General features: G+C 42.3%; 1 protein-coding gene across 2 annotated transcripts in view; it reads left to right on the top strand.

Annotated features, from left to right (window-relative positions):
* slmb (beta-transducin repeat containing E3 ubiquitin protein ligase slmb) overlaps positions 1-25,155 on the top strand; it is a 91,288-nt gene that overhangs the window by 26,109 nt on the left and 40,024 nt on the right. Inside the window, exon 1 of one of the 2 annotated variants that reach the window (XM_072301581.1) lies at positions 10,954-10,973. The exons of the other annotated variant lie outside the window; for it this stretch is intronic. The gene's annotated coding sequence lies outside the window, so the exon portion shown is untranslated. Of the gene's footprint in view, positions 1-10,953; positions 10,974-25,155 lie in introns of those variants that run through there. 2 annotated transcript variants of the gene reach the window in all.

The raw sequence follows: 25,155 nt of genomic DNA, 5'->3' as shown, positions 1-25,155 counted from the left end.
GCGAAGAAGATCCGAGGACGCGGAAAAGACGGGGGGGGGGGGCGACGGAAGGGGCAAAAGGGATTTTTATCCCGCTCTGACCCAGTTTCCTCGCTCGAGTATGTCGGCTACCCGGATCCGCCACCACCGTCGCGAACCTTCACCCAGAATCGAATCCGGAGTTCGGGAGGGGCGCCGCCGCACAGTGCGGCCCTCTGTGGACAAAAGTCAAAAATTCTTAACTCGACATCTGAATATTTTTTTCGGAATTTGTTGTCTTAAAGATGTTTCTGACTCACTATGATGGTTCATTTTCAAATTTTCCGCTCAGAACTACCTCAAATGTGGGTAGAGTGTGGGCAGGAAATAGGTCGGGAATCACTGGTCCGTAAGAAATACACGGGAAAAAGACGTCAACTTCAAATGGAGATTTCGTCACCTTCCAGGCAAAGTATCACAAGCGCTATGCGACGTTTAAAAATTTCCGCCGCCATTTAATTTTTTTTACAGAGAAATTGTTCAACGAAGCTGTCCGAAAATTACACCGAATTTTCTTTGTGCTGCCGATAAAATTTAGTGAAATTTTCAAACAGATTCAACCAACAATTTCTCAGTAAAGAAATAAAATGGCGGCGGAAATTTTTAAACGTCGCATGGCGCTTGTGATACTTTACCTGGAAGGTGACGACTTGACTTTAAATAATGAAGATGATAGCGCCGACATAGGAAAACCCTTTGGCACTATCAAAGTAAAACACTCGAGGAATAAGAAAATGTTATACCTCAGGTTTTTTTGCGTATTTTTCAAGAAAAGTTCATTCGAAGTTAACAACCTCGAATTAGCCCTTTGTTAACAATGTAAAAGCAACGTGAAACACCCAAACTTTAACCTCAAATAACTCCGATAGTCGCAAAAAGTCGCAAGATCTTTTTCGTAAAATTGAAGTTGGATATCTGAGGATTTAGAAAATGTCAACCACCCAGAGCATTTTGCGTTTCAAGCGAGAAATCTTCTTTTGAAGTTGACGTCTTTTTCCTGTGTATTTCTTACGGACCAGTGATTCCCGACCTATTTCCTGTCCACTTCCTACCCACATTTGAGGTAGTTTTGAGCGGAAAATTTGAAAATGAACCATCATAGTGAGTCAGAAATATCTTTAAGATGACAAATTCCGAAAAGAATGTTCAGATGTCGAGTTGTGAATTTTTGATTTTTGTCCACAGAGGGCCACACTGTGCGCCGGATTAGGAGGGGGAGGGGGGGCGCCGGGTTCGGAGGGAGAGGGGGGGGGCGTCCCTGTCTGTCTGCCGGTCTCGATCCCGCCCGAGTCGAAGAAGAACCTGTTCCCGTTCGTCACTGCTCTCCCTCGTAGCGCCCACCCCTAGATCCCATTGCTCGCCCCACCCGCGGCGCCCTATCTCATTTCACTCTTCCCTGACCTTCATCCCGGTTTGACCCAGTTCCGCCGAATTATTCCAATCGGAATTGACCGCTCTCTTGCGAGGTCTTAACCCGGTCGATCGGAATAATTATTTCATGTTAAATTGTAGTTGAGAATCTTTTCAAACATTTCAAAAAAATTCCATTAATATCCTTGCGGAAGAAATGATGCCAGGCCCGCCACAAGGGGGGGGATACTGGGTCCCTGGTACCGGGGCCCGGGCCCTGGAGGGGCCCGTGACGCAGGTGACAAACCACTACGAATTCATGTGTAACCCTTGTCTCGTAGGGAAAAGTGAAAAAATTACCCCAAAAATACCGCAAAAGGTGAATAAAGTTTCAAAAACACGCTAGGGCACTATAAAATTTTTCTTACTTTTTTAGAGATTTTCAAGATTTTGAGTATATGTAGAATGATATTTTTAGTAACTGTTTTTCATTTTCTTCCGTTGTCGGATGCTAAGAGGCTCCTTTCTGGGCATCCTCGACTTCAATGGCTTAACTCCCTTGCCATAGACGTACGAAAGGGGAGTCCAGGGGGGCCTGGCTCCCCATAGAATTGAAAATTATCATCTGCCCCCTCAAAAAAAAATTTATAGATGTTTTGAATGCAACAATTCGAAAGTTTTTGGTGCTGAAAGTAAACAAAAAGGCGTAATTATTCTGCAGAAATTGATGGAAAATCTCCATCATAAGAGCTTCATAATGCGTCCAAATAGATTTAAAATTTCAAAAATTTCCCGGGGGAGGCCCCCCGGACCCCCCCCCCTGTGCTAGGGGCCCGGGCCAGAAAATTGGTACCAGGGCCCGAGATGGGATGTGGCGGGCCTGAATGCATAATAGCTACTCTGCCGTGCTGAGGAAAATTGTCGTATGAACCTTCGAGAGTTGCCAATTTTCTTCCAATAAAATGATCGTTTTTTAAAATATTTAGGAATATTTTCTCTTGAAATTGGCAGATGATCTACATCTGGCTGAGAATAAAATTATCTGTAAAATTGGAGGAAAATTGTCTCAAAATTGTCTGTAAATTCTTATTTTATCAAAGGCAATTTGGCAACTTCAGAAGGTTCATGCGGCGTTCTCTCTTAGCACGGCAGTACTTGACACTTGGAAATCTTTAATTCCCAGAAAATCTTGTAGCCAGCACCAGGTGAATAGTTGCTTCCAGGTCCTAAATCAGGGTTTTTATGTAATCCGGAATTAAGTACTTACCCGGTAGTGGTTTTCTCATTTTTTGTTTTGTTTTAAAAGTATGTCATTGGTTACATTCTTATCACGAAACCAACCGAATATTTCGAATTTTTCTTTTTTTTATGTATATATATTTTAAACTCTATAAATTAAGTTTCCAAATAAATTATTCAGAAAATATTGGAAACGGTTCTTTATGTTTTTTAAAGCAATTATGATAAGGAACCATGCAGCCTGTAATGGAATTCCATGATGAAGTTAATTTGGACAAGTTTTTGAGGAGAAGCGGAATTTTTTTCCTTTTTCTTTTTAGGCACCTAAGTATTGAAGAAAAGGGTTCAACTAATTTAAGATTTGACAAATCATCACCATAATGCGCCAACCTCTTCGACAGAATAGTGAAGTTCAAAAATCGGTTCAAAGTAAGTTTGTCAAATGTCAGCATACAATGTGAAGGCCACAGGCCACACTTTGAAGCATTTCTTCGAAATTCTTCGCACCCTGACTGGAGATCTTCCTCATTTCGTAACAGGAAACTCTCAAAGACCTTGCGACCTTTGCGTATCTTTTCAAAATTCAAATATCATTGTATACTGCGTTAATTTGTTAATACAAGTGGATAGGTACGATGATTTTAACTTGAATCCAACTTTGTTCACGTAGTTCGCAGAAGCGCTGAATTAGTATTGTAACATTACACTAGCAATGTAACTATTTTCACAAGTGTTGGCTCAGTTGAAAAGCTCTAAAAAAAGTTGTGTTTTGATGATAACCGATCGTGGGGATGCCGACAAATCAAGTTCACGGGGACTCCAAAACTGGAAACACGGTAACCTTGCTAATGTATTCGCTCCTTGCTATCTTTTCATAGAGAGGTTATCTTTGGTAGACTCCCAGGGTAGTGTTGGGCATCCCCTCCATTACGGCCTCAACTTTGAGAGCTTTTTTGGGGCTTTTGAATTTGTTTTAGAGAAAACCAGTGGCACCATCGTGTTTCTTGCGAAATTTTACGTAGGAACCATTCCTTGGATCACAAATTCCTCACACATGCTAGAGCACCATCGAAATTCGATGGCCCCTTCAACATAAGGAAAGGTAAACAAAGGATAGCGAGATGGCAAAAATGCAATAACTTCGAGAGGGAGAGAGATACAATGCGTATTATATCCAAAGGTGCCCTAATTACAATCGCTGTTTATATACCCTCTATAGGTATGGGAAACGGTGGAGGAATGGAGAATGTACGAACATCGGCGAAATAATGCTTATAATCTTTGACGTGCGTGAACGGGAACAAAGAGAGCTGATGTGAAGGAAGTGGAGTGCAAGAAGATCGAGGGAGAAACGCGGACGTAGCCAGGCCTGGTCGCTTCAACGTTGTCAAATAAACAATTCTGACGTCAGGAACATCCACCCATCGAATCAGTCGGTCATCATGTCCGGTGCAGAATCGTATTTTGATGGTAGAATTTGTACGTGCACTGGGAAAAAAACACATTGAATCTAGAGCCCAGACTCATAAAAACATCGACAAGAAAAAATACTCTTGATTCAATCGGATTTTTGCTTAAATCAAGAACCAAGCCTCTTAATTTGAGCGGATTTCCTCTTGATTTAAGCAAAAATCTTATTGAATCAAGAGTATTTTTTCTTGTCGATGTTTTCCAGAGTCTGGACTCTAGATCCAATGTGTTTTCTTTTTCAGTGTGAGGGAGCTAAATGCAGCATGAGCCGTTCAAACGCCGTGTATCTGCGTACATATTCAGTATTGGCGGAGTTATCGTCCGTAAGCTCCTGAAAAGTTGGAGAAAACCTGCTGAAGCGAGGACATCCTATTCAATCTTTAAAAGTTACGAAGTTCGCACTCACACAGCCGACCGCTCATTCGAGTGCTAAAATGAGGAATCTTTCTGATTCTTAATCGCCGAATAATTGAAACTTTTCGGGCGTGTTGTGCGAAAACGGTGGGTGCACCCTAGAAAAATGGCGCAATGGTGACCATTGATCAGCATCTTGAGGAGAATTGAATGCAACGAAAAAATTTAAAATCGATCATGGTGCACTTTCCCATTAGGAGTGTGCGGGGTCCTTTTGATGACAAAAGCTCTCCAGCCTTCTACATCCAATTAATTTTATTTGACCGCACTCACGTATCTTGAGGGCGTTGAATGAAATGAAATTTTCCCGCATGACTCCCTTAATAAATCACTGAAATGTTAGAATATATTAAAACGCGATTAAATCAGCTCCTTTGTCTCAGCGTCACCCTGCTGCACAGCATTAAGAGCTTCATATGATATCGTGAAACCTCCGGTCATAACTTAATGATTTCATCCCTCGCAGTTGAATTCGTATCCCCCGAGTGGAGAATTTGCAGGTGTTGGTTTGGTGGTTTCCGTGGTAAGGAGGAAACTACTGAGTTCAGAAGTAGACTACCTGACAACAGAATTGCGATCTCATAATTCGAGAAAAATGATGAGTAGCTGAAAAATGGAACCAATTTATGCGATATATCGCATGTCGTTTGGACACAAAATATGGCGTCCATCGAATCACCATTAGATCCTGGAACGGATTTTTCCTTGCTTTGTCGATAAAGCTGAACGAGGAGGGCTAATTCCAGGATGACGTCACGGCTGAGAATGGGAGAAGCCAGGGTTGAGGCGAAGACGAGGAAGGAAGGCGAGAGGCGCGAAGGAGGAAGCGAAACGCTAGAGCGAGCGCGAGCGGCGCACAGTGGACCGATTCAATTTAAGAGGTCGGACATAAAATTTTTGACTTAAACTGCAAATTTTCATGTTTGATTCGTCCTATTTTCAATTTGAAGGGATCCTTCCTCAAGAAAATTTCACGAGAAAACCAATGGTACCACTTTTAGAGCCCCAAAATGTTGTATAAACAGGGTGTCTACACGTCCGGAATTTCCGGAAAGTCCGGAAATAGTACTGATTTTTTAAGGGCGGTCCGGAAGTACTGAAAAAGTGCGAAAATTCCGCAAAAAGGTCTGGAATTTATTAAAATTTTTTGTCATTTTTGTCGCAATTTCAATTTTTGAAATTTTTCTAATTCCTTCAAATGGATGTACTGAAAAAGTACGGATTTTTCTGTTGGAGAACGTACTGAATTTTTCGATAATGTTTTGACCAGCCTGTTTTAGTAGACACCCTGTATAAACGGAGTTATAAGCTTTGAAAGTTTCCGAATTTTGTCCGACCTCTCTTATTGACTCGATCCACCGAGCGGCGCCGACGAAGTCTGGCCCGCGCCCCCGCGCGACGTCACGTCGGTTCGCAACGCTTCGCGAATCGAATTGACGATGAGGCATCTCTCGCCGCGGACGTCGCCGACGTCGTTGTCGGTGCATTGTCTCGCCCTCCACGCGCCACCGGCTCGCCGACCTGCTCCCGCTATGCCCCTCGGCTATCCCAACCCAAGCGTCTATTCCACTTATTCCCAGTTTCCTCGTTTCCTTTCAGCCCCCATCCTTGATTCAGGGTGTCTGCTGTACAGAAAAAGCACGGATATTTGGAACGCAAATAGTAAAATCAGTCAAAATTTTGTCAAATGCCTAGACAGAGTGTCAAATATTTACTGTTGGATTGAAATTCTGATTATTTTCCTAATTTTAGACAAAATATAATTCATTGCTCTTGCGAGAGAAAATTATCTGTAAAAACAGGGTGTCTAGCATCAGGCAAAATCGGATAATATCAGGAATTTTGGCCGATCAGGAAAAATCAGAAAAGTATCAGGAAAATTGGAAACATCGGACGTTTTATCAGGAATTTTTCTTACGCGAATCTCCTCAGCCGAGAAAGTCTTACTGCTTTTTGTTTACCGTGCCAGGAATCTAGAAAAATCAGGAAAATGTCAGGATTTTTCAGGTTAAAAAATACTAGACACCCTGAAAAATCTGCATCCTAGAATAGTATTTCAAACTATTTTTAGCTCCTGGGCGACATTTATCTTGAAATTTTCAGGAAGTCAAAGGAAACAGAATTCCTACAATTTTTACATTTGAATCTCTTAATGATTTGACTATTTGAGAGATACTACAAATACACCGAGAAAGCACGGATTTTGGAAGGTTGGTATGGAAGTACGGAAAAGTTATGAAATTTCGGTAGGAAGGTACGGAAATTCAAGACTTTTGTGACAAGGTGAGGGAAAATCAGGGAATCAGAACATTTTAAAGTCAAGGAAAAGCAAGAAAAGTCTGAGGAAAGTTAGGGAATTTGAAGATGCAGAAATTTTAGGATCCCTGGACATCTCATCATTTGAAGATGACCTGCAATCATGACTTTGATTCGATCGAAGATATTTTTGTCCGGAGTCTTTTCTCCGGGTTCGCCATGATGACGTCACAAAGCTCGACGGCGCAGCGGTGGCGCGCGCGGCGGTCCGGATGAACCTTGGCGCGGGAGCTCGCCCGGTCGCGTGTCAATGACGGCGTCCTCGAAAATTCTCATTTTTGGCGTCCCAAGTCCGAGCCGGCCCGACCAGCGTTGTCTCTCTCGCGGCTCGCTCCACGTCCAAGTGGCGCCGGCCAATCGCGCGCTCCCGTCGAGCGGCAACAGAGTTGTGGCACCCGTGAACTCCCGTGTGTATTTAGACGCTTGTCCGAGAGAGTTGACACTCGTGACGGAGCCCAGTCGTCGCGTCGATGGATGGAAGGCGAATCTAGGGTCGAGGAGGACGGCGCACAGTGGGTCGAGTCAATAGGAGAGGTCGGACAAAATTTAGAAACTTTAAAAGCTTATAACTCCGTTTATGCAAAACTTTGACGTTCTTAAAGTGGTTTCACGGGTTTCCTCGTGAAAGTTTCTTCAGAAAGCACCTCTTAAAGTTTAAAATGTGCCGAAATAAACATCAAAATTCTCAGTTTCACTCAAAAATTTCATGTCCGACCTCTCTAATTGACTCGATCCGCTGTGCGGCGCTCAGTGGATCAGGGTAGAGTCCCTCTATACTGAGAGTCATGACAATGTGAATCCATTTCTGATTGGTTCCCGTATTTTAGGCCTTCACAGTGTCTCAAACGGGAATAAAGTTTACATTTTCACCGATTGCAAAGATTATAATCTGGAATGAACCAGGGAATTACGGATTCGGCGAGGAGCAAACGGAATGAGAGAAGAAACGGAGAAAGGAATTTGAGAATGGGCCGATCAAAGATTACAAAAAACGTTTAATTTCTGTAGTCTTTATTCCCGTTTGTGACTCCATGAGGGGGTGTTGTCTTGACTCTCAGTATGGAGGGACTCTAGATCAGGGTGTCTACAAATCCGGAATTTCCGGAAGGTCCGGAAATAGTACTGATTGTTCAAGGGCGGTCCGGAAGTACCGAAAAAGTGCGGATTTTCCTCCAAAGGTCCGGAATTTTTTCATTCTTTTTCATTTTTGTCGCACTTCAAGCGTGAAATTAAAATTTCTTAAATTTTTCGAATTTTGTCAAATTGAGGTACTAAAAAAGTACTGAATTTTTCTGTTGAGGAGGTACTGAATTTCTTGGGCATGTACTAAAAAAGTACTGTAATAGTACTGATTCCTGACCAGCCTGTCTTGGTAGACACCCTGTGGATCGAGTTAATAGGAGAGGTCTGGCAAAATTTGGAAACTTTAAACGCGTATAACTCTGCTATTACAGAACTCCGAGGTTCTTAAAGTGTTTTATCGGTTTCCTCGTGAAATTTCTACCCGTAAGTAGAGTCCCTTTATACTGAGAGTCAAGACAATTCGGCTCATGGATGTCACAAACGGGAATAAAGATTACAGAAATTGAACGTTTTTCGTAATCTTTGATCGGCCCATTCTCAAATGCCTTTCTCCGTTCCTCCTCTCATTCCGTTTGTTCCTTGCCGAACCCGTAATTCCCTGGTCCATTCCAGATTATAATCTTTGCAATTGGTGAAAATGTAATCTTTATTCCCGTTTGAGACACTGTGGAGGCCTAAAATACGGGAACCAATCAGAAATGGATTCAAATTGTCTTGACTCTCAGTATAAAGGGACTCTACCCGTAAGCACCTCTCAAAATTTAAATTGTGACGAAATAAACATCAACATTTGCAGTTGTCAAAAATTTCATGTCCGTCCTCTCTAATTGACTCGATCCACCATCGCGTCACGTCGAGGAAGGAGGGGGCGTGTCATCATTCGAACTACACTTTTGTTCGCAATAAGGAACTACTGTTTCTAGCGCATTTTAGAAACAGCATGTGTGGCGTTAGTTTTTCTTTGAACACTTGTATTTCATGGATGAACCCGGAAATATTTGTTCCTTGTGGAACATGTGACACATATGGAACACATTTTGGAAATCAAGTGCATTCGTCGACCGAATGGACGCGCTGTTACATGGTTTGGACCACATTTTGGAACAAAGAGCCCTAGTAAAATTGGCAGTAGAAGCTTTGTTCCAAAATACCATAGACCTAAAGCCGACTGTAAGATTTTTAATAGCTTCTATAGCCAGCTGCACAATTTCTTATAGCCTTTTATAGCCGATGGCGATTGAGCAACAGCCAGGCGATAAAGTGTATGCTAAATGTTACTAGTTACGGATGCTAGGACTGTTTTTGGATTACCGTTCTATTTTTGGGCCGTAGTATCTTGAATTATTTTGCGCGGAAAGCTCCGTACTTTTGAAGGATGCCTGCCATTCCTAATATGTTGGAGCGCCTTTAATTTCGTATGATACTGTGCAATACCTCTGGTGTGAAATAGTTGCTTCAAGCGCCGTGGCACGCTGCGGCGCGGCGAGCGGGCAGCCAGGCCAGCGCGAAAAGCGCCTTAGCGCCTACAAACCTAACAGGGATACTTCACGCATCGCGCCATGCGTGAAGTATCCCTGTTAGGTTTGTAGGCGCTGGTGCGCCCTTATCGCTGGCAGCACGCCGCTCCGCTCTGTGTTAGGCTCCAATATAATCTTGCGGAGTCAGCGTTTTTCAACTCATGATTTTGAAATGTTTGCACATCCTGTATGGATTATTCTCATTTTAATTGATGAAAAAAAAATATGTATTAAAGGAAAATATAATGTGTGTTTTGTGAATATTATGGTGGTTCCGTATCAAATTTAATGATTTCCAAAGCACACGAATTTCTACACAATTTCTCATAGCCTTTTATAACCGATGGCGATGAAGTGTAAAGCCCGGCGATAGGAACTATAGCCTGGCTGCATACTTTTTTATCGCTTCGTATAGCCCGGCTGTATCATTTGCTCCGCTTTCTACAGCCAGCTATATGATTTTCTATTGCCTTCTTTAGCCGGCTATAAGAATTCCTATGGTATTTTGAAACGCAGCTCCTATCGCCAATTTTTTACCAGGGAGCTTCTATTTTTGGCTCATTTTAGAAATAGCATGTATACAATTGGTTTCCCTTTGCAGGGAGGCACTTTTATGGAAGAGCCAGAGATTGTGGTTCCTTATTGCAAAATGTAATCCATTTGTGAAGCCACGAACATTGCTTCATTTTGAAAAACATAAGAGAGGCCTTAAATATTCTTGAAAAGTGTTTGAATTGTGAGCTCATGCACAGCTTTCCTCCGTGACACAGCTGCATCGTCCCTTTTAAATGTATAGTCTTCGCATCGGTGGAAAAATGATAATCGATCAATACGTCCTAAGCTGAGGAACAAGAAAGTCATGAACAACTGAGTAGTACAGGCGTAACATAGCCTAAAAGTCAAGTCCATGAGCATGCAGCCCATATTTTGTCCGGGCATAATAGGAAAAGTGAAGCCAAGAATGCAACCATTCGAGCTTTGAGGTTGTCCGTGTTGCAGGCGCAGAACCACGAAGGCGCTCCAGCTATTCTTGCCCGAATAGGAATCTGCGCGACTAGTCATTGATATTTGGTGCCTGGGAGCACGGGAGACATAAGTAAGCCATAATGACGGCCATGGACCATTTGTAAATCGGTACCCGTCTAATTCATTGCAGCAAATCTCGCGAACGACTTGTAGAAAGCGCTCGCTACGAAATTCGGAACAGATACCGCAGCGCCTTCAATTTTGTGTATATGCAGCGCACACATCTTCGGGGCACGAATTATTGTATCAAGTCTTCACGATCAGTTTCGTTGCGTTTGTTGGTTGAGATATAAGCTCGAGGCACATTGCCTCGTTCTGTTTCTGTTTCAAACGCGATGAAACTTTTTTTCGTGGTCACATTCTTGTAATTCGGACGTATTTATCCTAATAGGAACTATTTTTCACGTAAATCCTTTGCACATAGCTCCTTTCAGCATAAATACGTCCATTTTATCTATGTACACACGTCTTATCCATAATTTCCATTTTATGTGTTTCAGGTGAGTTCCTTGGCCTTTCTATTGACATTCCCTCAGTAACGTGAGTAACACCTACATTATTTGGTATCAATGTTATAGGCAGCAAGAGTTTATTCCCTATTTTATCAATACATATTGGTCAGAAAATCAGAGACAAATTGACTGCATTTTGCAATTTGGAACTATAAATTCTGGCTCTTCTGGAAAAACACTTATGTGCATAGGGAAACTAATGGCACATACGTTGTTTTTAAACCGGGCTAGAATTTATAGTTCCAAATTGCAAAATGTAGTCCAAATACACGCGAGCACGTGACCCCTTTTGCACAGTGGCGTGCCGTGCTTTGATATCGATTGATCTGCCAAGAATACTAGAATCAAGCATCAAAACACAATGGACCATTAGACAAGGTACGAATTTCAGCATTCTGATACATGCTTCTTAACCAAAATTTCACGTAGAACACAATGCGCACAACGAAAATTACCGAAATCAACTCCTTACGAAGATATTCAATAATTCTTGATGCGTGAATTCAAACCACCCGCTCATGAAAACTCAATGCTCTACGTGATTCACATCGCGCGCTAAACGTTATCATGACAGTCTCTGCGATATAAAATCTGGCAACCTCAATCTTGACGCTTTGGCTCAGCCATAGCAAATTGCTTATAGTTTGAACAACACATGGTGGGAAATGAACATTGCTCGATTGAGAAGCTTGCTGAAACCGTTGTAGTGCGCGATTTGACTCGCGTAGAGCTTTGAGTTTCCTGTGAGCGGGCAGTTCAAATTCCTTGTAACCAGTGTGAAATAAAAACGTTGATATCTTCGTTAGGAGTTGGTTTCAGTCATTTTCGTTGCGCGAATGGTGTTTTGCGTGAATTTTGGTTAAGAAACATGTATCAGAATCCTTCAATTCGTGCCTTGTCTAGTGGTCCATTCTGTGACCAGCGCAACTGACCCATTGCAGCGGGGATGAAACATCTTTTCACAGCGACAGTCACGTGTCACGTGTCATAATTTCTTTTGTCCTTGTCCCTGTCGCTGCGGAGGAGTCGTGGACCCCGCACCGAAAGGGTCGGAGCTCGAGGGTCGAAAATCCTGATATTCTGGTTGTCGCGGCAGCTCGCCTCACACCCGCTACTCGGCGTTTTTACGCCCCGGGTCGTCGCTCCTCGAACGTAAGGGCGCGTCTCGATTCGTGCATGAGCCCTGGAAAGCATGGATTTATATGCGAAAGGAGGTTCAAGTGGAAATTGAGGTGCGTCTTTACGTTTGAGGGGCGGCGCGGCGCTTCGCAAGCTGGAGCGTATTGTAAAGAGCAACCAGTTTTTCCGGATCAGTTTCGGCCGGGCCGAAACTAGTCGCGAATAAGCAAGAACCACGCACATGCCCGAGTTAATCAATTGGTGTTGAGCGGTTTCTGCTCGACAAGGTGCTCGGGCCGCATCTACTAGTCTGCGGCAACGTTGTCGCTTCGCGTTTTTTTCTTTTTTTCTTTTCGAGGGGAATCGCGAGATTATTGGTGCGAGTCGGCAAAGGGCATGAAGTACCCGGTCGTTTGGCCTCTTCGTCATGCGCACTGTTCCTACATACGCTTGCATTCGTTATTCAAGACGCAGTGCCGAGAAAATGAAGTATTATCCTCCGGCAGTGCTGCCAGATTTACTGTGGAGAATGTTCAAGTGTCTGGAACTCGATGAATTTTATTTATCTACTGATTGTGATTGAACATAGTTTTAAAATATCCCTGTCTTCTAAATTGAACTATTATTACATTCTGGTTTTGGCAGATTCTACAAGAATCAGCCTGATTGTATTTCACTTTGGACTAAATTATGAGATTACTACAGTATCTGGCTCATCTATATAAATACTTTCGTGCCAGGGAAACTGATGGTACATGCGTTGTTCCTAATTGAGCCAGAAATTTTAGTTCCTAATTAATTCCGAAATGCAGTCCATTTTTCTCTGATGTTTTATTTCTTTAACTGCAAACTAAACTACCAACTTAAACCTTTAAACTTTCTGTAAATGTACCCCAGATTTCTAAGGAACTACCCGTGAAATTGTATATATCAGTGTTGCTTAGTTTTCCCTTCAAAGAATAAGAACGTCTGCCATAGTTTCGGCTGATTCCAGTTAGATCCTTCCATCTAATCAGCTAAAATATTTGTATTAGACATTGAAAATCAGTGGCAAGGCGTGAATGAGCGATTATCGATATGTCCCTATTGAAGCTACGGTAATTAATCGATTATCAAGGTGTTTGCTACGAACACCCTGCTTATCGATCCTTTTCCGTAGGTTTAAATGGCAGATCAATCGATATGTCGTAAAACATGCTACGCCGCTGTTGAAAATGCTGCTCTGTGACGTTACTAGCCGCTGAATAATTTACTTTTGAAAATATTTTTCTCCGAATTCCCTTTACTTACCATAAAAAATTGTGATGAATTCTGTCAACGCAATCTCTGAAAATTCCCTATGCAATTTTCAGATTCGCCCCAGCCTCAGTGGTTCTCCACATGAGGGGCTTGTATTTCGAATTTCCGCGTAGAAGAAAGAAAAAGAGTGTAAAAAAAACCTTCACCCTTGACAAAACTCATTCGCGATCCAAATTCCCTGACCTATTTCTGCTTTGTACTGTATGCAACTCTGTACCGTTATGAATTGTTTCATTTGACATTTTGAGGACGAAACTTTTTAATCTCATAAATCTGACAAACGAAGGAGGCTCTTTTTTCTACTCTATTTATGTATGTGTGAGTATCTGCGGTAGAAGGCGTTGGTGGGGTTATGAACTGAAGACCTGGGTACCGCGCTGCGCCGTGGCTGCCGTGGAGCGGTAAATGATGCATGAGCCTGACAAGGAACATGAACAGTCTAAAATTTCATTATTTTCGACCGAGCCTAATTGCAAGTTGCCAAACTGCTCATCTCCTAATTTTTCTTGAAATCTACTGTGACTATGTTTTAAAAAATCGAGAATCGTCCCATCAATTCGAGAACTGAAGTTCACGGTGATTGTAGTCATCAAAAATGAACGAAAAGTTGATGAAGTTCTAATGAATGAAGTTCTACAAATTAAGAACCAAGAAGGAAAGGAATGTGGAAAGGAGATGTACAAGTAATAACTTAGCCATTAATTGGGTATTTTTACAGGGTGTCTAGCATCAGGATTTTCCCGATTATATCAGGATTTAATCCCGATTTAATCAGGATTTGAGGGAAAATCGGTCGTAAAAGCAGGATTTTAGAAAATTCTAGAGTTCTGCTTTCGCATACACGTATGCAGCAATTTTAATTTTTTCCCGCAAAAAATCAGGATTTGGAAAAATTATGAAATCAGGATTTAGCAGTCAAAAATCAGGATTTTTCAAAATGAAAAAAAATTGGACAACCTGTTTTAACGTCCCAAACGAAGATGTGAGCTTTTCTAGTTTCATTATCGATAGCCGCCAATAACTTATACTTTACCTTTGAAATACTCGCTCGGGTTAAGAGATGTGACAAATAAGATGGGATCTCCAATCGGATTTTTGTTTCCATCTTGTTTCCGACCTCTGTTTTTCTTCTCGTTTTTCCTCAATGGAAAGTAGAACTTTTACCCACGCCTACACACCTTGCCCCTTGGATTCTTCACAAGATCGAGATCAAACTTTGGGAAAGGCTGTTTCGATCAATTGACGGTAATGTCTAAGGAACGGTTGACTTAGAATTTTTTGTAGGGATCAAGCATATCCACTTACCACTCTGGTCCCGTATGTGAGATCCTCGAGTTAACAAGCCGTCCAAATCCCTGGCCTTGCAATAGAATTTTATCATGCTGGTGGTGCAAGGAGTTTTCATATTTTTATCCGCACTGGAAAAAAAACAAGGAGTTTTCATATTTTTATCCGCACTGGAAAAAAAAAAACACATTGGACCTAGAGTCCAGCCTCTTCAAAACATCGACAAGAAAAAATACTCTTGATTCAATCGGATTTTTGCTTGAATCAAGAACCAAGCCTCTTAATCTGAGCGGATTTCCTTTTGATTTAAGGAAACATCTGATTGAATCAAGAGTTTTTTTTCTTTTCAATGTTTTCAAGAATCTGGACTCTAGATCCAATGTGTTTTTTTTTCCAGTGCGCCGTTAGTTTTTCATCAGCTCAGTGTCATTTAAGCGATTATTTTCCATTGCGCTCTGTTTAATTGTCGCATTTACTATCACCACCATTATCAGCTCTTTCTCTGTAATCAGGCGAATTCAATGATTGCTGTTAACTCTTCGCTACGAACGCTAAGGTCAAGTTTACGTGTTTGTTGTGTATGCGCACAAGCGAGTCGGGCAGCTTTCAATTACTCTTACTTTTTTTACATTAAATAGAAATTATCTCCACGAACGCTCCCTGCCTCGTCGTTCCAATTATGGATCTTTATTTCTTGCCACGTTGAAGGCAAATAATAATAATAAATCGTACCCTAGACATCTTGAGGTTGATTTTATTGTTGTTGACTTTTACTTCCAGATCTAGGGCGTTCTCTTCCAACTGCACTCATCTTTTCACTTTTTAAAGAGCTCCCGTGACATAGCAACTTTGCCACAGTCAGGGAATGCCGGGAATCGTCAGGGAATTTTCAAAAGTCCGGGGAAACCGGGAAATGTTAGGGTAGATAACGTAAATGTTAGGGATAATAAGAGAACTGTCAGGGGAAAATCTTCAAATCACCTTTATTTCCTTTCTCGAGTGGGTTTGACGTTTCGAACAACAAATTTTGCCTGAAAACTATCTCTAGCCATGTCTTTTAAAGAATATGGCATTTCGACGGTGTAAGTCGGCAATCACATAACTCGGTTTGCGACGTCGCAGACTTCCTATCTCATACTTCATTTTTTAAACGGGAAACCACTCAACGGCAATTCTTCTAAAATGTCATGATTTTTCTTCCCCATGCCAAGAAAATTCTGCAAAAACTCCCAAGAGATAATGTCAATTTGTCCTCCTTTAAGAAAATAACATAGAGGCGGAGATTTTCAGACACCGCAAACGAGTTATGTGATTGCTGGCTTACACCGTCGATTTGCTCAATTGTCAAGGAATTTCACCAAAATGTGTCAGGGAATTTCATTTCCGAAATTCTGTGGCAACTCTGACAGGGGTCCGCGCACCCGTACGTAAAAATCTCGTGACGGGATAGCAGACCCTCTCGCGAAAAAACGCCGAGAACCAGTCGAAGAAGAAAGTGACAAAATAAGTGTCATTCCTTCCTCCAATTAACGATCGCACGACGGTTACTTTCAAACTTCACGCGTCTCACATTTTAGTTTCACAAAAGGAGAGGAAACTGTGACGTCACGCTCACGCAGACGCCAAAATCCCCCCTCCCCCCCTCCCCCCCTCCGCGACGCTGGCGCCGGCCCAGCCGAGATTCTTTCTCCCTGGCAGTAGGACGTGACGTAATCAATCCATCGAGGTCTTCTCTAATGCCCTGGTCACACGATCAAATTCCCGTCAAATTCCGATCAAATGGTGACTGGTGCGCACCATCTACCATCAAATTTCTGCGGCCTGCAAAAATTTGATGGTAGATGATGAAGCTGTGGGACTCATCCTTCATCTGATTTCCACACAACCGTGCTTATTTCAATCAACACGCTGTTTTAATTAATTTCACTCATCAATCTAGATTACTCTCGACCGCCATCTTGGTCATCATTTGGATCGGAATTTGACGGGAATTTGATCGTGTAACCAGGCCACAAGGTGTCAGGACGGCGCACTGAAGCCCTGGATAGACGATCAAATTCCGAACCGATTCCGATCAAAGTAGACATGCTGATGACTGGTGGTCACCATCTACCATCAAATTTTGACGGGCCGCACTTTTTTGTTCATAGTAAGATCAGAACGGAGTGCCACCATTCATCATTTCCTGTCACAGGAAACATTTCTGCCAAGTTTTCATTTTAAAATGAAGCAAATTAATGAGTTTAAGAGTGATGACTCCCGACACTTTGATGCTACCTCGATCGGAATTGGATCGGGAATTCGATCGTCTATGCAGGGCTTTAAACCGTCTGAATTTTTTTTTTTTTTTTTGGTGGGGGGGTTCAAACGGTTCTTTTTCGGTGTTTATTCGAGCATGTGTAAAATCGCATCCACACTTTTTCAACCAGTATGGTTACTATGTGGGCGGCGACGAGGCAGTGACCTCCTTCGATCTCTACCGTTAGGGAATGCGACTTGCGAGATGGAGGACTGGAAGGGCATTGTATCCGGGGGGGGGGGGGGGGGTGTCTGACGCGTGTGAAGCGCACGAGAGCTGAGATTTGACGGACGAGTCAGCCGCGGGTCGGTGCAGCGGTGCCCCCCGGGTGAAAGGGGGGGGGGGGGCGGCGGCAAGTGAACACTTCTTCCGTCTGTAAGAGAGCGAACCGGAGAGCGGAGTGAAGAGTGAACACTAACGAAGACGACGGACGGCGACGATGACCCGGGAGGATGAGTCAGACGTCGCGGCGCTGTGACGTCACCCCTCGCGTTTCGTGACTCCCAGCCGCGACGCGCTGCTGCCGCTCCTCGCACCTGCCCACTCGGAAGTCGGCGGCCGCCGCGACGCCGAATCTCACGGGAACCCAGGGATTTATGCGGAATGCAGGGTTGCCGCCGTCAGAGAATACCGGGAAATGTCAGGGAAAACCTAGACATACAGGGTTATTCAAAAGTCACGCACCACTGGCCATAACTTTAGTTCTACCTAATTATGATATCAACTTACGGTGTAAGACGTTTTTCCTCTAATCGAGGGGGAAACTTCTTCAGGTACTTTTCAGTTTTTGATCTCCTCGGGGGGAGGGGGGCGGGGGGCAACTTAAAAATTTCAAATGGTCAAATGGTGGTTTCAATGGTCTCATGGCCAGTGGTGCGTGACTTTTGAATAACCCTGTATCACGGAAAATGGAGATGCTGCATGAGTGAGGAATTTGCGATTTGACTGTCGATTTTTATGTAAAAGTTCGCGAGAAACACGATGGTGCCACTGGTTTTCTCTGGAATCAACTCCCAAGCTCATAAAAAGCTCTCAAGTTGAGGCCAAAATGGAGGGGATATCCCACCCTACCATGAGAGTCCACCTCTACATCAAGACCAACTCTCCATGCAAAGATAGGGAGCAAATACAATAGCAGTGTTGCCGTGTTTTCAGTTTTGGAGTCCCCAAATAAAGTGGCAGCCTTGTCTATGTATTTGCTCCCTATTTTTGCATGGAGGGTTGGTCTTGATCTAGACTTGGACTCTCAGGGTAGGGTGGGATATTCCCTCCATTTTGGCCTCAACTTGAGTGCTTTTTTTTGAGCTTGGGAGATGATTTCAGAGAAAACCAGTGGCACCATCGTGTTTCTCGCGAACTTTTACATCCAATCGGCATTCAAATCGCAAATTCCTCACACATGCAACATCTCCGTTGTTAGGTCAACGGTCACCTTGATTTGCTTTCTAGAGTGGGTCTGACGTTTAAAGCAACAAATATTGCTTGAAAACTATTTTTAACTATGTCTTTTTAACCATTTGCTGTATCTTCATTTGTCAGGGAATTCCACCAAAATTTGTCAGGGAGAACAGGGAAATGTCAGGAAATTTTATAAAGTCAGGGTAAACCTGGAAATGTCAGGGAAAAATTGTTAGGTCACCTTGATTTGCGTTCTAGAGTGGGTTTGACGTTTATAACAACAAATATTGCCTGAAAACCATTTCCAGCTATGTCTTTTTAACCATCTGCCGTGTCCTCAATTGTCAGGAAATATCACCAAAGTTTGTCAGGGAGAACAGGAAATGTGAGGGAATTTCATTTTCTAAATTTTTTGGCAACCCTGATAATGAAGACGGTTGTGCATTACGTCATGAGTCATAAGGGGAGGGGGAGGGAAGAAGATCCAGGCCTGAGTGAAGTGCGTGACCTCACGCTTTCTCCGTCTTTTTGAAACTCTGAATGCACCCACAGCGTGCAGAATTCAAAACTGGCCGACGTAACCAAATTGGAAAAAGATCTCGCGTCTCCTCGGCTCGTATGTGTTCCAGTAATTGCTACTTTGCGGAAGAGTGAACAGATTGGCCCAGATATTCCGGACCACATTTCACCAAAAACTGCTGTTTGTCAAACCGCCGTCAACACCTACCAAGCGGCGAGTAGGCCTTCGGCCGTGCTCGGCAATCTTCGTAGCCAATCAGGTTGCCGTCCGTAATCTCGAAGAAGGTTCGGCTCCTGCTCCTACAACCCTACACTTTTCGAATTTTGGCATTCTTCGGCCTGATTCTCTTTTCCTCTTTTCCGTAATTAATAACAATAAAAAATGCATATAGTCATTACTTAGCGGCACCTTGTCCAATTTGTGCCTAGAGCCTCTGCAACTTTGCAAATTTGGACGTTACCTTTTGAACATTTCATCCCTTCCCTTTGAATACACTTCACATACCTATCACACGGGACTTTTATCTGCATATTTACTTGGCTTTATTTGCAAAGGATCTTTTAAGAAGTAAATTCTTTCGATAACTTATTGGGGATGGTCAAGTTACCAATTAGAGCCCACCATTCCATGCCATTATTATTACAGGACAAGGTTTCTTACCTAAAAAGTGGGCACCGTGAGAAAAATAGATAACCACAGTATTTGGACCGCGTTAAACAGAAAGGAACCAAGGCACATCAGCTGTTGCCAAATGTAATTGGCTAATTTCATTTTTTACATGAAAACAGTTGTGCGGATTTTCGTGCAAATTTCAGTGAATTTTCTCCATAGTACGAAACAAATTCCTGGACATTTTCTAAGGGATCCGCACAAACATTTTCTTGTAAAAAATAAAATTGCCTAGTTAAAATTGGCAATAGCTGATGTGGCTTGGTTCCTTTCTGTATGCGGTCATAGAATAAATAGAATACGTTAGGCTCTTCATTCTATGACGCGGTCCATTTGATTCGTGCCTTCAAAAATGAGCTGCTGGTGGCAGAACCATCTTGGTGATGTTCTTTAGGAATTTTAGACTTTATTCTATTTTTTCAGCAGATGAACCTTACATGGTTACTTGTAAAGTCTTGCCTCATTTTCCTTGAGTTCTACTTAGTTTGATGCCAAAAAACAAGAAAATTCATGCAGAAACATGCCTTAAAGGAGATAGTTCCCCCTCATACTTACTATCAGTATCAGAGTTCTGACGGAAAAAATTTTGTTGTCATGGGTAAATACGGTTTCCATTGCTTCTTCAGCTGTTAATAGACTACTATGCGGGTTTGCTGGAGAATTTTGTGACTGCTAGGATTGTTGATTGGTATCTCCAAAGCCTGGTTGATATAGCTAAACTTAAAGCATTGGCTTCAACGCAACGCAAAACCAGAACCTTGGAGAGACCAGCGAACATCCATGAGAAAGTAAGTGGGGAGCAATCTACCTAGCATTGTACATCCGTCTGGTTTTCACAACTACCGTTACTAGGGATTCAGGATTCAGATTCGCACATCAACCAGTAAGCTTTTTGTCCAATCATCTTGAGATAGAGGCAGCCATGCAAGGCGCAGCAAGGTAGTCCGATGCTCAAGCCACTTAATCAACACAAATATTATCCTAACTTACAACAAAATGACTTGTTTCTTCTCTAACAATGGAGCTGGAAAATGCTACTTTGAATGCACAAGAAACTTCTTTGGTCGAGATGAAGAAATGAGTCCGGAACATCTCGACCAGGCACAGGCCGCTTTGTTTACATTAGGAGTCCGGAGTATCTCGCCGCAATTTCACTTGCAATCACCATGAACAGATCAACGGGGTAACTGATATCTGATTTTACGAAAGGGATAAATGATGGACGCGGACGAAAGTTCTTTTGTCGAGGTGAAGAAACGCTAACGCTGAGAAATTGAGTCTGGAACATCTCGACGAGGTCCGCTTTGTTTATGTCCGGACTATGTCGCCGTTTGTTTGTTTACATTAGGAGCGAGTTTGACACCGATGACAGACTTTGGTCTTTGATGAAAATTTGGTCTGGAATATCTGGGCCAAACGCAAAAACCCTTTGCGGAATAATTCCTAACCCCAATACTGCCGTGCTAAGGAAGAACGCCGTATGAACATTCGAGAGTTGCCAAATTTTCTTTAATAAAATTTTTCTTTTTGAGGAAAGTTATGAATATTTTTCCTTGAAATTTTCAGGCACTTTAGGTGAAATTGCGAACAAAATCATCTGAAAATTTAGAAGGAAAATATTCATAAGTTCATCAGGAAATGCGTGTTTTATCATAGGATTATGAAGGTTCATACGGCGTTTTTCCTTAGCACGGCAGAATACCGTCTCATACGTCCGAAGGAGCTCCTTTATGCCGCACACGGGACCGTATCAATAGGCGAAGTAGGACAAAATCCGGAAACCTTGAAAGCTTATAAGCCTAAAAATGTGAAACAAAAAAGTTCAAAAGTTAATTTATTGGGTTTTTCGTGAAGTCGCCTTTCAGGAACACTCCTTGAATTATAATTTTTGACAAAAAAAACATCAAAATTTGAGCTTTTAGCCCAACAATATTCATGTCCGACCTCTTCTCTCAGCTCGTTCCACTGTGTGCCGTGGGGATATGCAGGGTGTCTGCAAGTCCGGAAATAGTACTGATTTTTTTTAAGAGCGATCCGGAAGTACTGAAAAAGTGCGGAAATTGCGCAAGAAGGTCCGGAATTTTTTTCATCTCTTGTCATTTTTGTCATAATTTGAGCGAGAAATTCAAATTTTTGAAATTTTTCGAATTTCGTCAATTGGAGGCTCTGAAAAAATGCAGAATTTTTCTGTAAGCAGGTGCGGAATTTCTTGGGATTGTACTGAAAAAGTACTGAATTTTGGTCAGCCTGTTTTAGTAAACTCGATGAATTCCATCTATGAAATGCTGTAAAATTAGCCCGTAGTTCCCTGTTCTCCTTGTGTGAATAGTGCACTAGCGCGATGACACAGTGCGTGTACAACATTTTGAGAAAAATATCGCGCGACCAACTGAACCGAGTTTAACAGAAACGTACCAAGTTGCATCAAGTTTGAATCGAGAAAAAGAGTTGAAAAAAAGCTCATTTCTCTGTAGTTAGCTAAATAAAAAGGAAAATAGAACAGGAAAAAATGAGGCATCGATCGCTGTTAACGATCCCCCCTTATTTACCTTTTCGTCTATTTGCCTTTTTTCCGGTCGAAAATTGAGTCGTAACACGTCGATCGTCCCGGGTTTTATTTCCCCCTCTTTTTGCGCAGCCTCCTCCCCCCGCTCAAGTCGATTTTTATCGTGTATTTTAGGCTGTTCAAGTTGAACATGGTCGTGAACATGGCGGCTGCTCAAGTTGTCAATGATTCTTCAGTTTAAAACCCGAAAAATAATGCATCTAATAAAGCTACACAATGGTTTAACGAATTTCTCTACTTGTCTCTTGAAAAACCTAAATATTTTTACTTCGTCAAAAATGCCATTGATTTCTCGAGCAACATTTTCAGTGACCAAAATCGGGGTTTGGTCGGCTAGGCAACTGAAGTAACTACGTGACAAAGCGTCGAGTTTTACTGAAGACTGAACACGTTCCAAATCGAAAAGGTCCTTTTGAAACTCCCTATCAATCGAATTTTTATCATGAGTTCATTATCATGGAACATTAGGATACGCGCTTCGAATTCATGCTTTGCATTCATGTCACTATCAAATACCATTTTTAGTGTATTTTCCGAAGGAAATACACTATTGCATTCTCCCATGATGTCGAATCCAGACCTGAGACATTGTGAAGAGCACCGATCACGGGTCGTAGATCACGAAAATATATGCCATTCAAATTCATGTGTATATATATATGTATGTATGTATATATGTATGTCGCCTTTTTAAGATTTTTCGATTTTTGAGTAGTTATATCTTTCTTACGTTGAAAGATATTTTGACCAATTTTTTTGCATTTTGTAGAGACTCATTAGAACTACTATTCTGCGAAAAAAAATTGAAATTTGAGGCAAAAGATTTTGAGGGGTGGGGCTCAAAAGTGGGGGGAGGTCAAATCTTGTCCACTCGATAACTCGAGCGAAAATGAATATTTTGAGCTGAAATTTTTACGGGTGGTAGTTCTCCCCTAGGACTGGTTTTGTATTGAATTTGAGCTAAATCGGCCGAGCCGTTTAAAAATGGCGAGCTTTGAAAGTTTTAGGCGAGGGGTGCGCGGCATGAGGGGAGCCGGCCGGAGCAGGGCCGCACAGTGGGTCGGGGGAGAAAGTTTTTGGACAAGCTGATCGTCGCACAGTGGGTCAGGGGAGAGAAGTTTTTGGACAAACTTTTCGTCGCACAGTGGGTCAGGGGAAGGAAGATTCTGGACAAATTGTTCGTCGCACAGTGGGTCAGGTTAAATGATCTGTTCTTGAACAAAATCTCACCATTTAACCGTCACAACCTTTCGCAGCGCGTTCGCTGGCAACGTACGCAACTACCATCTTGTGCTCAAGAAATTAATTCATTCCCTTACAGATTGATCCCCCCCCCCCCTTCGGAAAATACACTCTTCCCGCGGTGGACGCGCGGGTCGCTTAAGAAGACAGAACAACTGGAATGGACACTCAAACTAAAAAGCGCGCGCGAAGCGCGCGTCCTGGGGGGGCTTGGGGGGGCGAAGCCCCCCCAAAAAACCGGCGCGGAGCGAAGCGGAGCGCCGGTTTTTTAGATTTGAAGCGGCTCACGATGATGTCCAAACTGGATTAAATATCTCTAGACAAGCGTTGAGGAATGACAACTGAACATGTTTTCATTTCAAGGCTTAAAGCACTCAACATTAATATTTTCCATTTGTTTAAGGAAATAGCACATTGAGCCTCTGCAGCAAAATCCTGCCGTACTATGGAAATACGCCGTATAAACCTTCAAGCGTTGCCAGTTTTCCATTTATAAAACATGAATTTTCTGGTAAACTTATGAATATTTTTCTTCCAATTTTTCAGATAATGTTGTTTGAAATTCACCTAAAGTTCCTGAAAATTCCAAGGAAAAATATTAATAACTTTCCTTAAAAATGAACATTACGTTGAAGGAAATTTGGCAACTCTCGAATGTTCATACGGAGTTCTTCCTTAACACGGCAGAATATTTCGATCGAACTCCGTAAGGAGTGGCTGTACCTTCGAGGGATTCGTGGTCCTTCAGAAATACACGATTAAGGCTTCAAAAGTGCCTTCATTTTCGCGCGATACTCTACGCTTTGCCGTGCAGTTGGTTTAATTGCCTTGCACCTATTTCCGTCTCAAGTTCAGGCTTCAAAAGTGCCTTCATTTTCGCGCGATACTCTACGCTTTGCCGTGCAGTTCGTTTAGTTGCCTTGCATCTATTTCGACCTCAAGTTCATGTTTGGCCTTATCCCTGAAAACCTCAACAATCTATTTTATTTTTTTGACTTTTACTTGCATTGTCGATTTTTTTAAATCGTGAAACTGTCTACTTGAATTTGAATTTCGTTCTAAATCTCTGACTAAACTCGTGGGACTTTTTACGGACAGCTCCTGTCGGTTACTATTGAGAAGATCATTTCTCTCTCTTTTTTAAAACCCCAAACCATTTTTTTCGCTATACTTTGAACAATTGCAGTTCTAACATTAAAGCATATTTTGCTTGATTCCATCACAAGCAAGCGACGCATTTTTTAGAGTAATTTGTGAAATTCCTCAGCATCGAAAACTGAAAATTGATATTTTGGACTCCTCCCCTAACCGGTTTTTTCGCTGCACTGAACAATTGCAGTTTCGCTTTTCAAGGGGCATTTTGCCTGATCCTTTCGCAGATTTTCCACGTATCTTTAGAGTAATTGGAAAACGTTCAGTATCGTAAAATGAAAATTAGTATTTTCAACCCCGAATCGGTTTTTTCTTTGCACTGAACACTTCACGTTTCTTCTCTAAGGTACATTTTGCCTGATTCTGTCGCAAATATGCCTTTCAGTAAGCTGGAAAATCAATGATCCGTCGCCGCGCCGCCGCACAGAGAGGTCGAGTCAATCAGAGAGGTCGGACAAAAATTTTTGACTAAAACCGAAAATTTTGATGTTTTTTTCGTCATATTTTAAACTGTGTGGGATGCTCCTTGTAGTAAATTTCACGAGGAAAGCAATGGGATCACTTCTAGAACTTCAAAGTTTTTCATAAACTGGGTTATAAGCGTTTAAAGTTTCCGAATTTTGTCCGACCTTTCCCGCTGACTCGATTCACCGTGCGCC

Source organism: Bemisia tabaci, chromosome 6 (genome assembly GCF_918797505.1).
Source record: "Bemisia tabaci chromosome 6, PGI_BMITA_v3".
Lineage (NCBI taxonomy): Eukaryota > Metazoa > Arthropoda > Insecta > Hemiptera > Aleyrodidae > Bemisia > Bemisia tabaci.
This window is presented reverse-complemented; position numbering and strand designations above follow the sequence as displayed.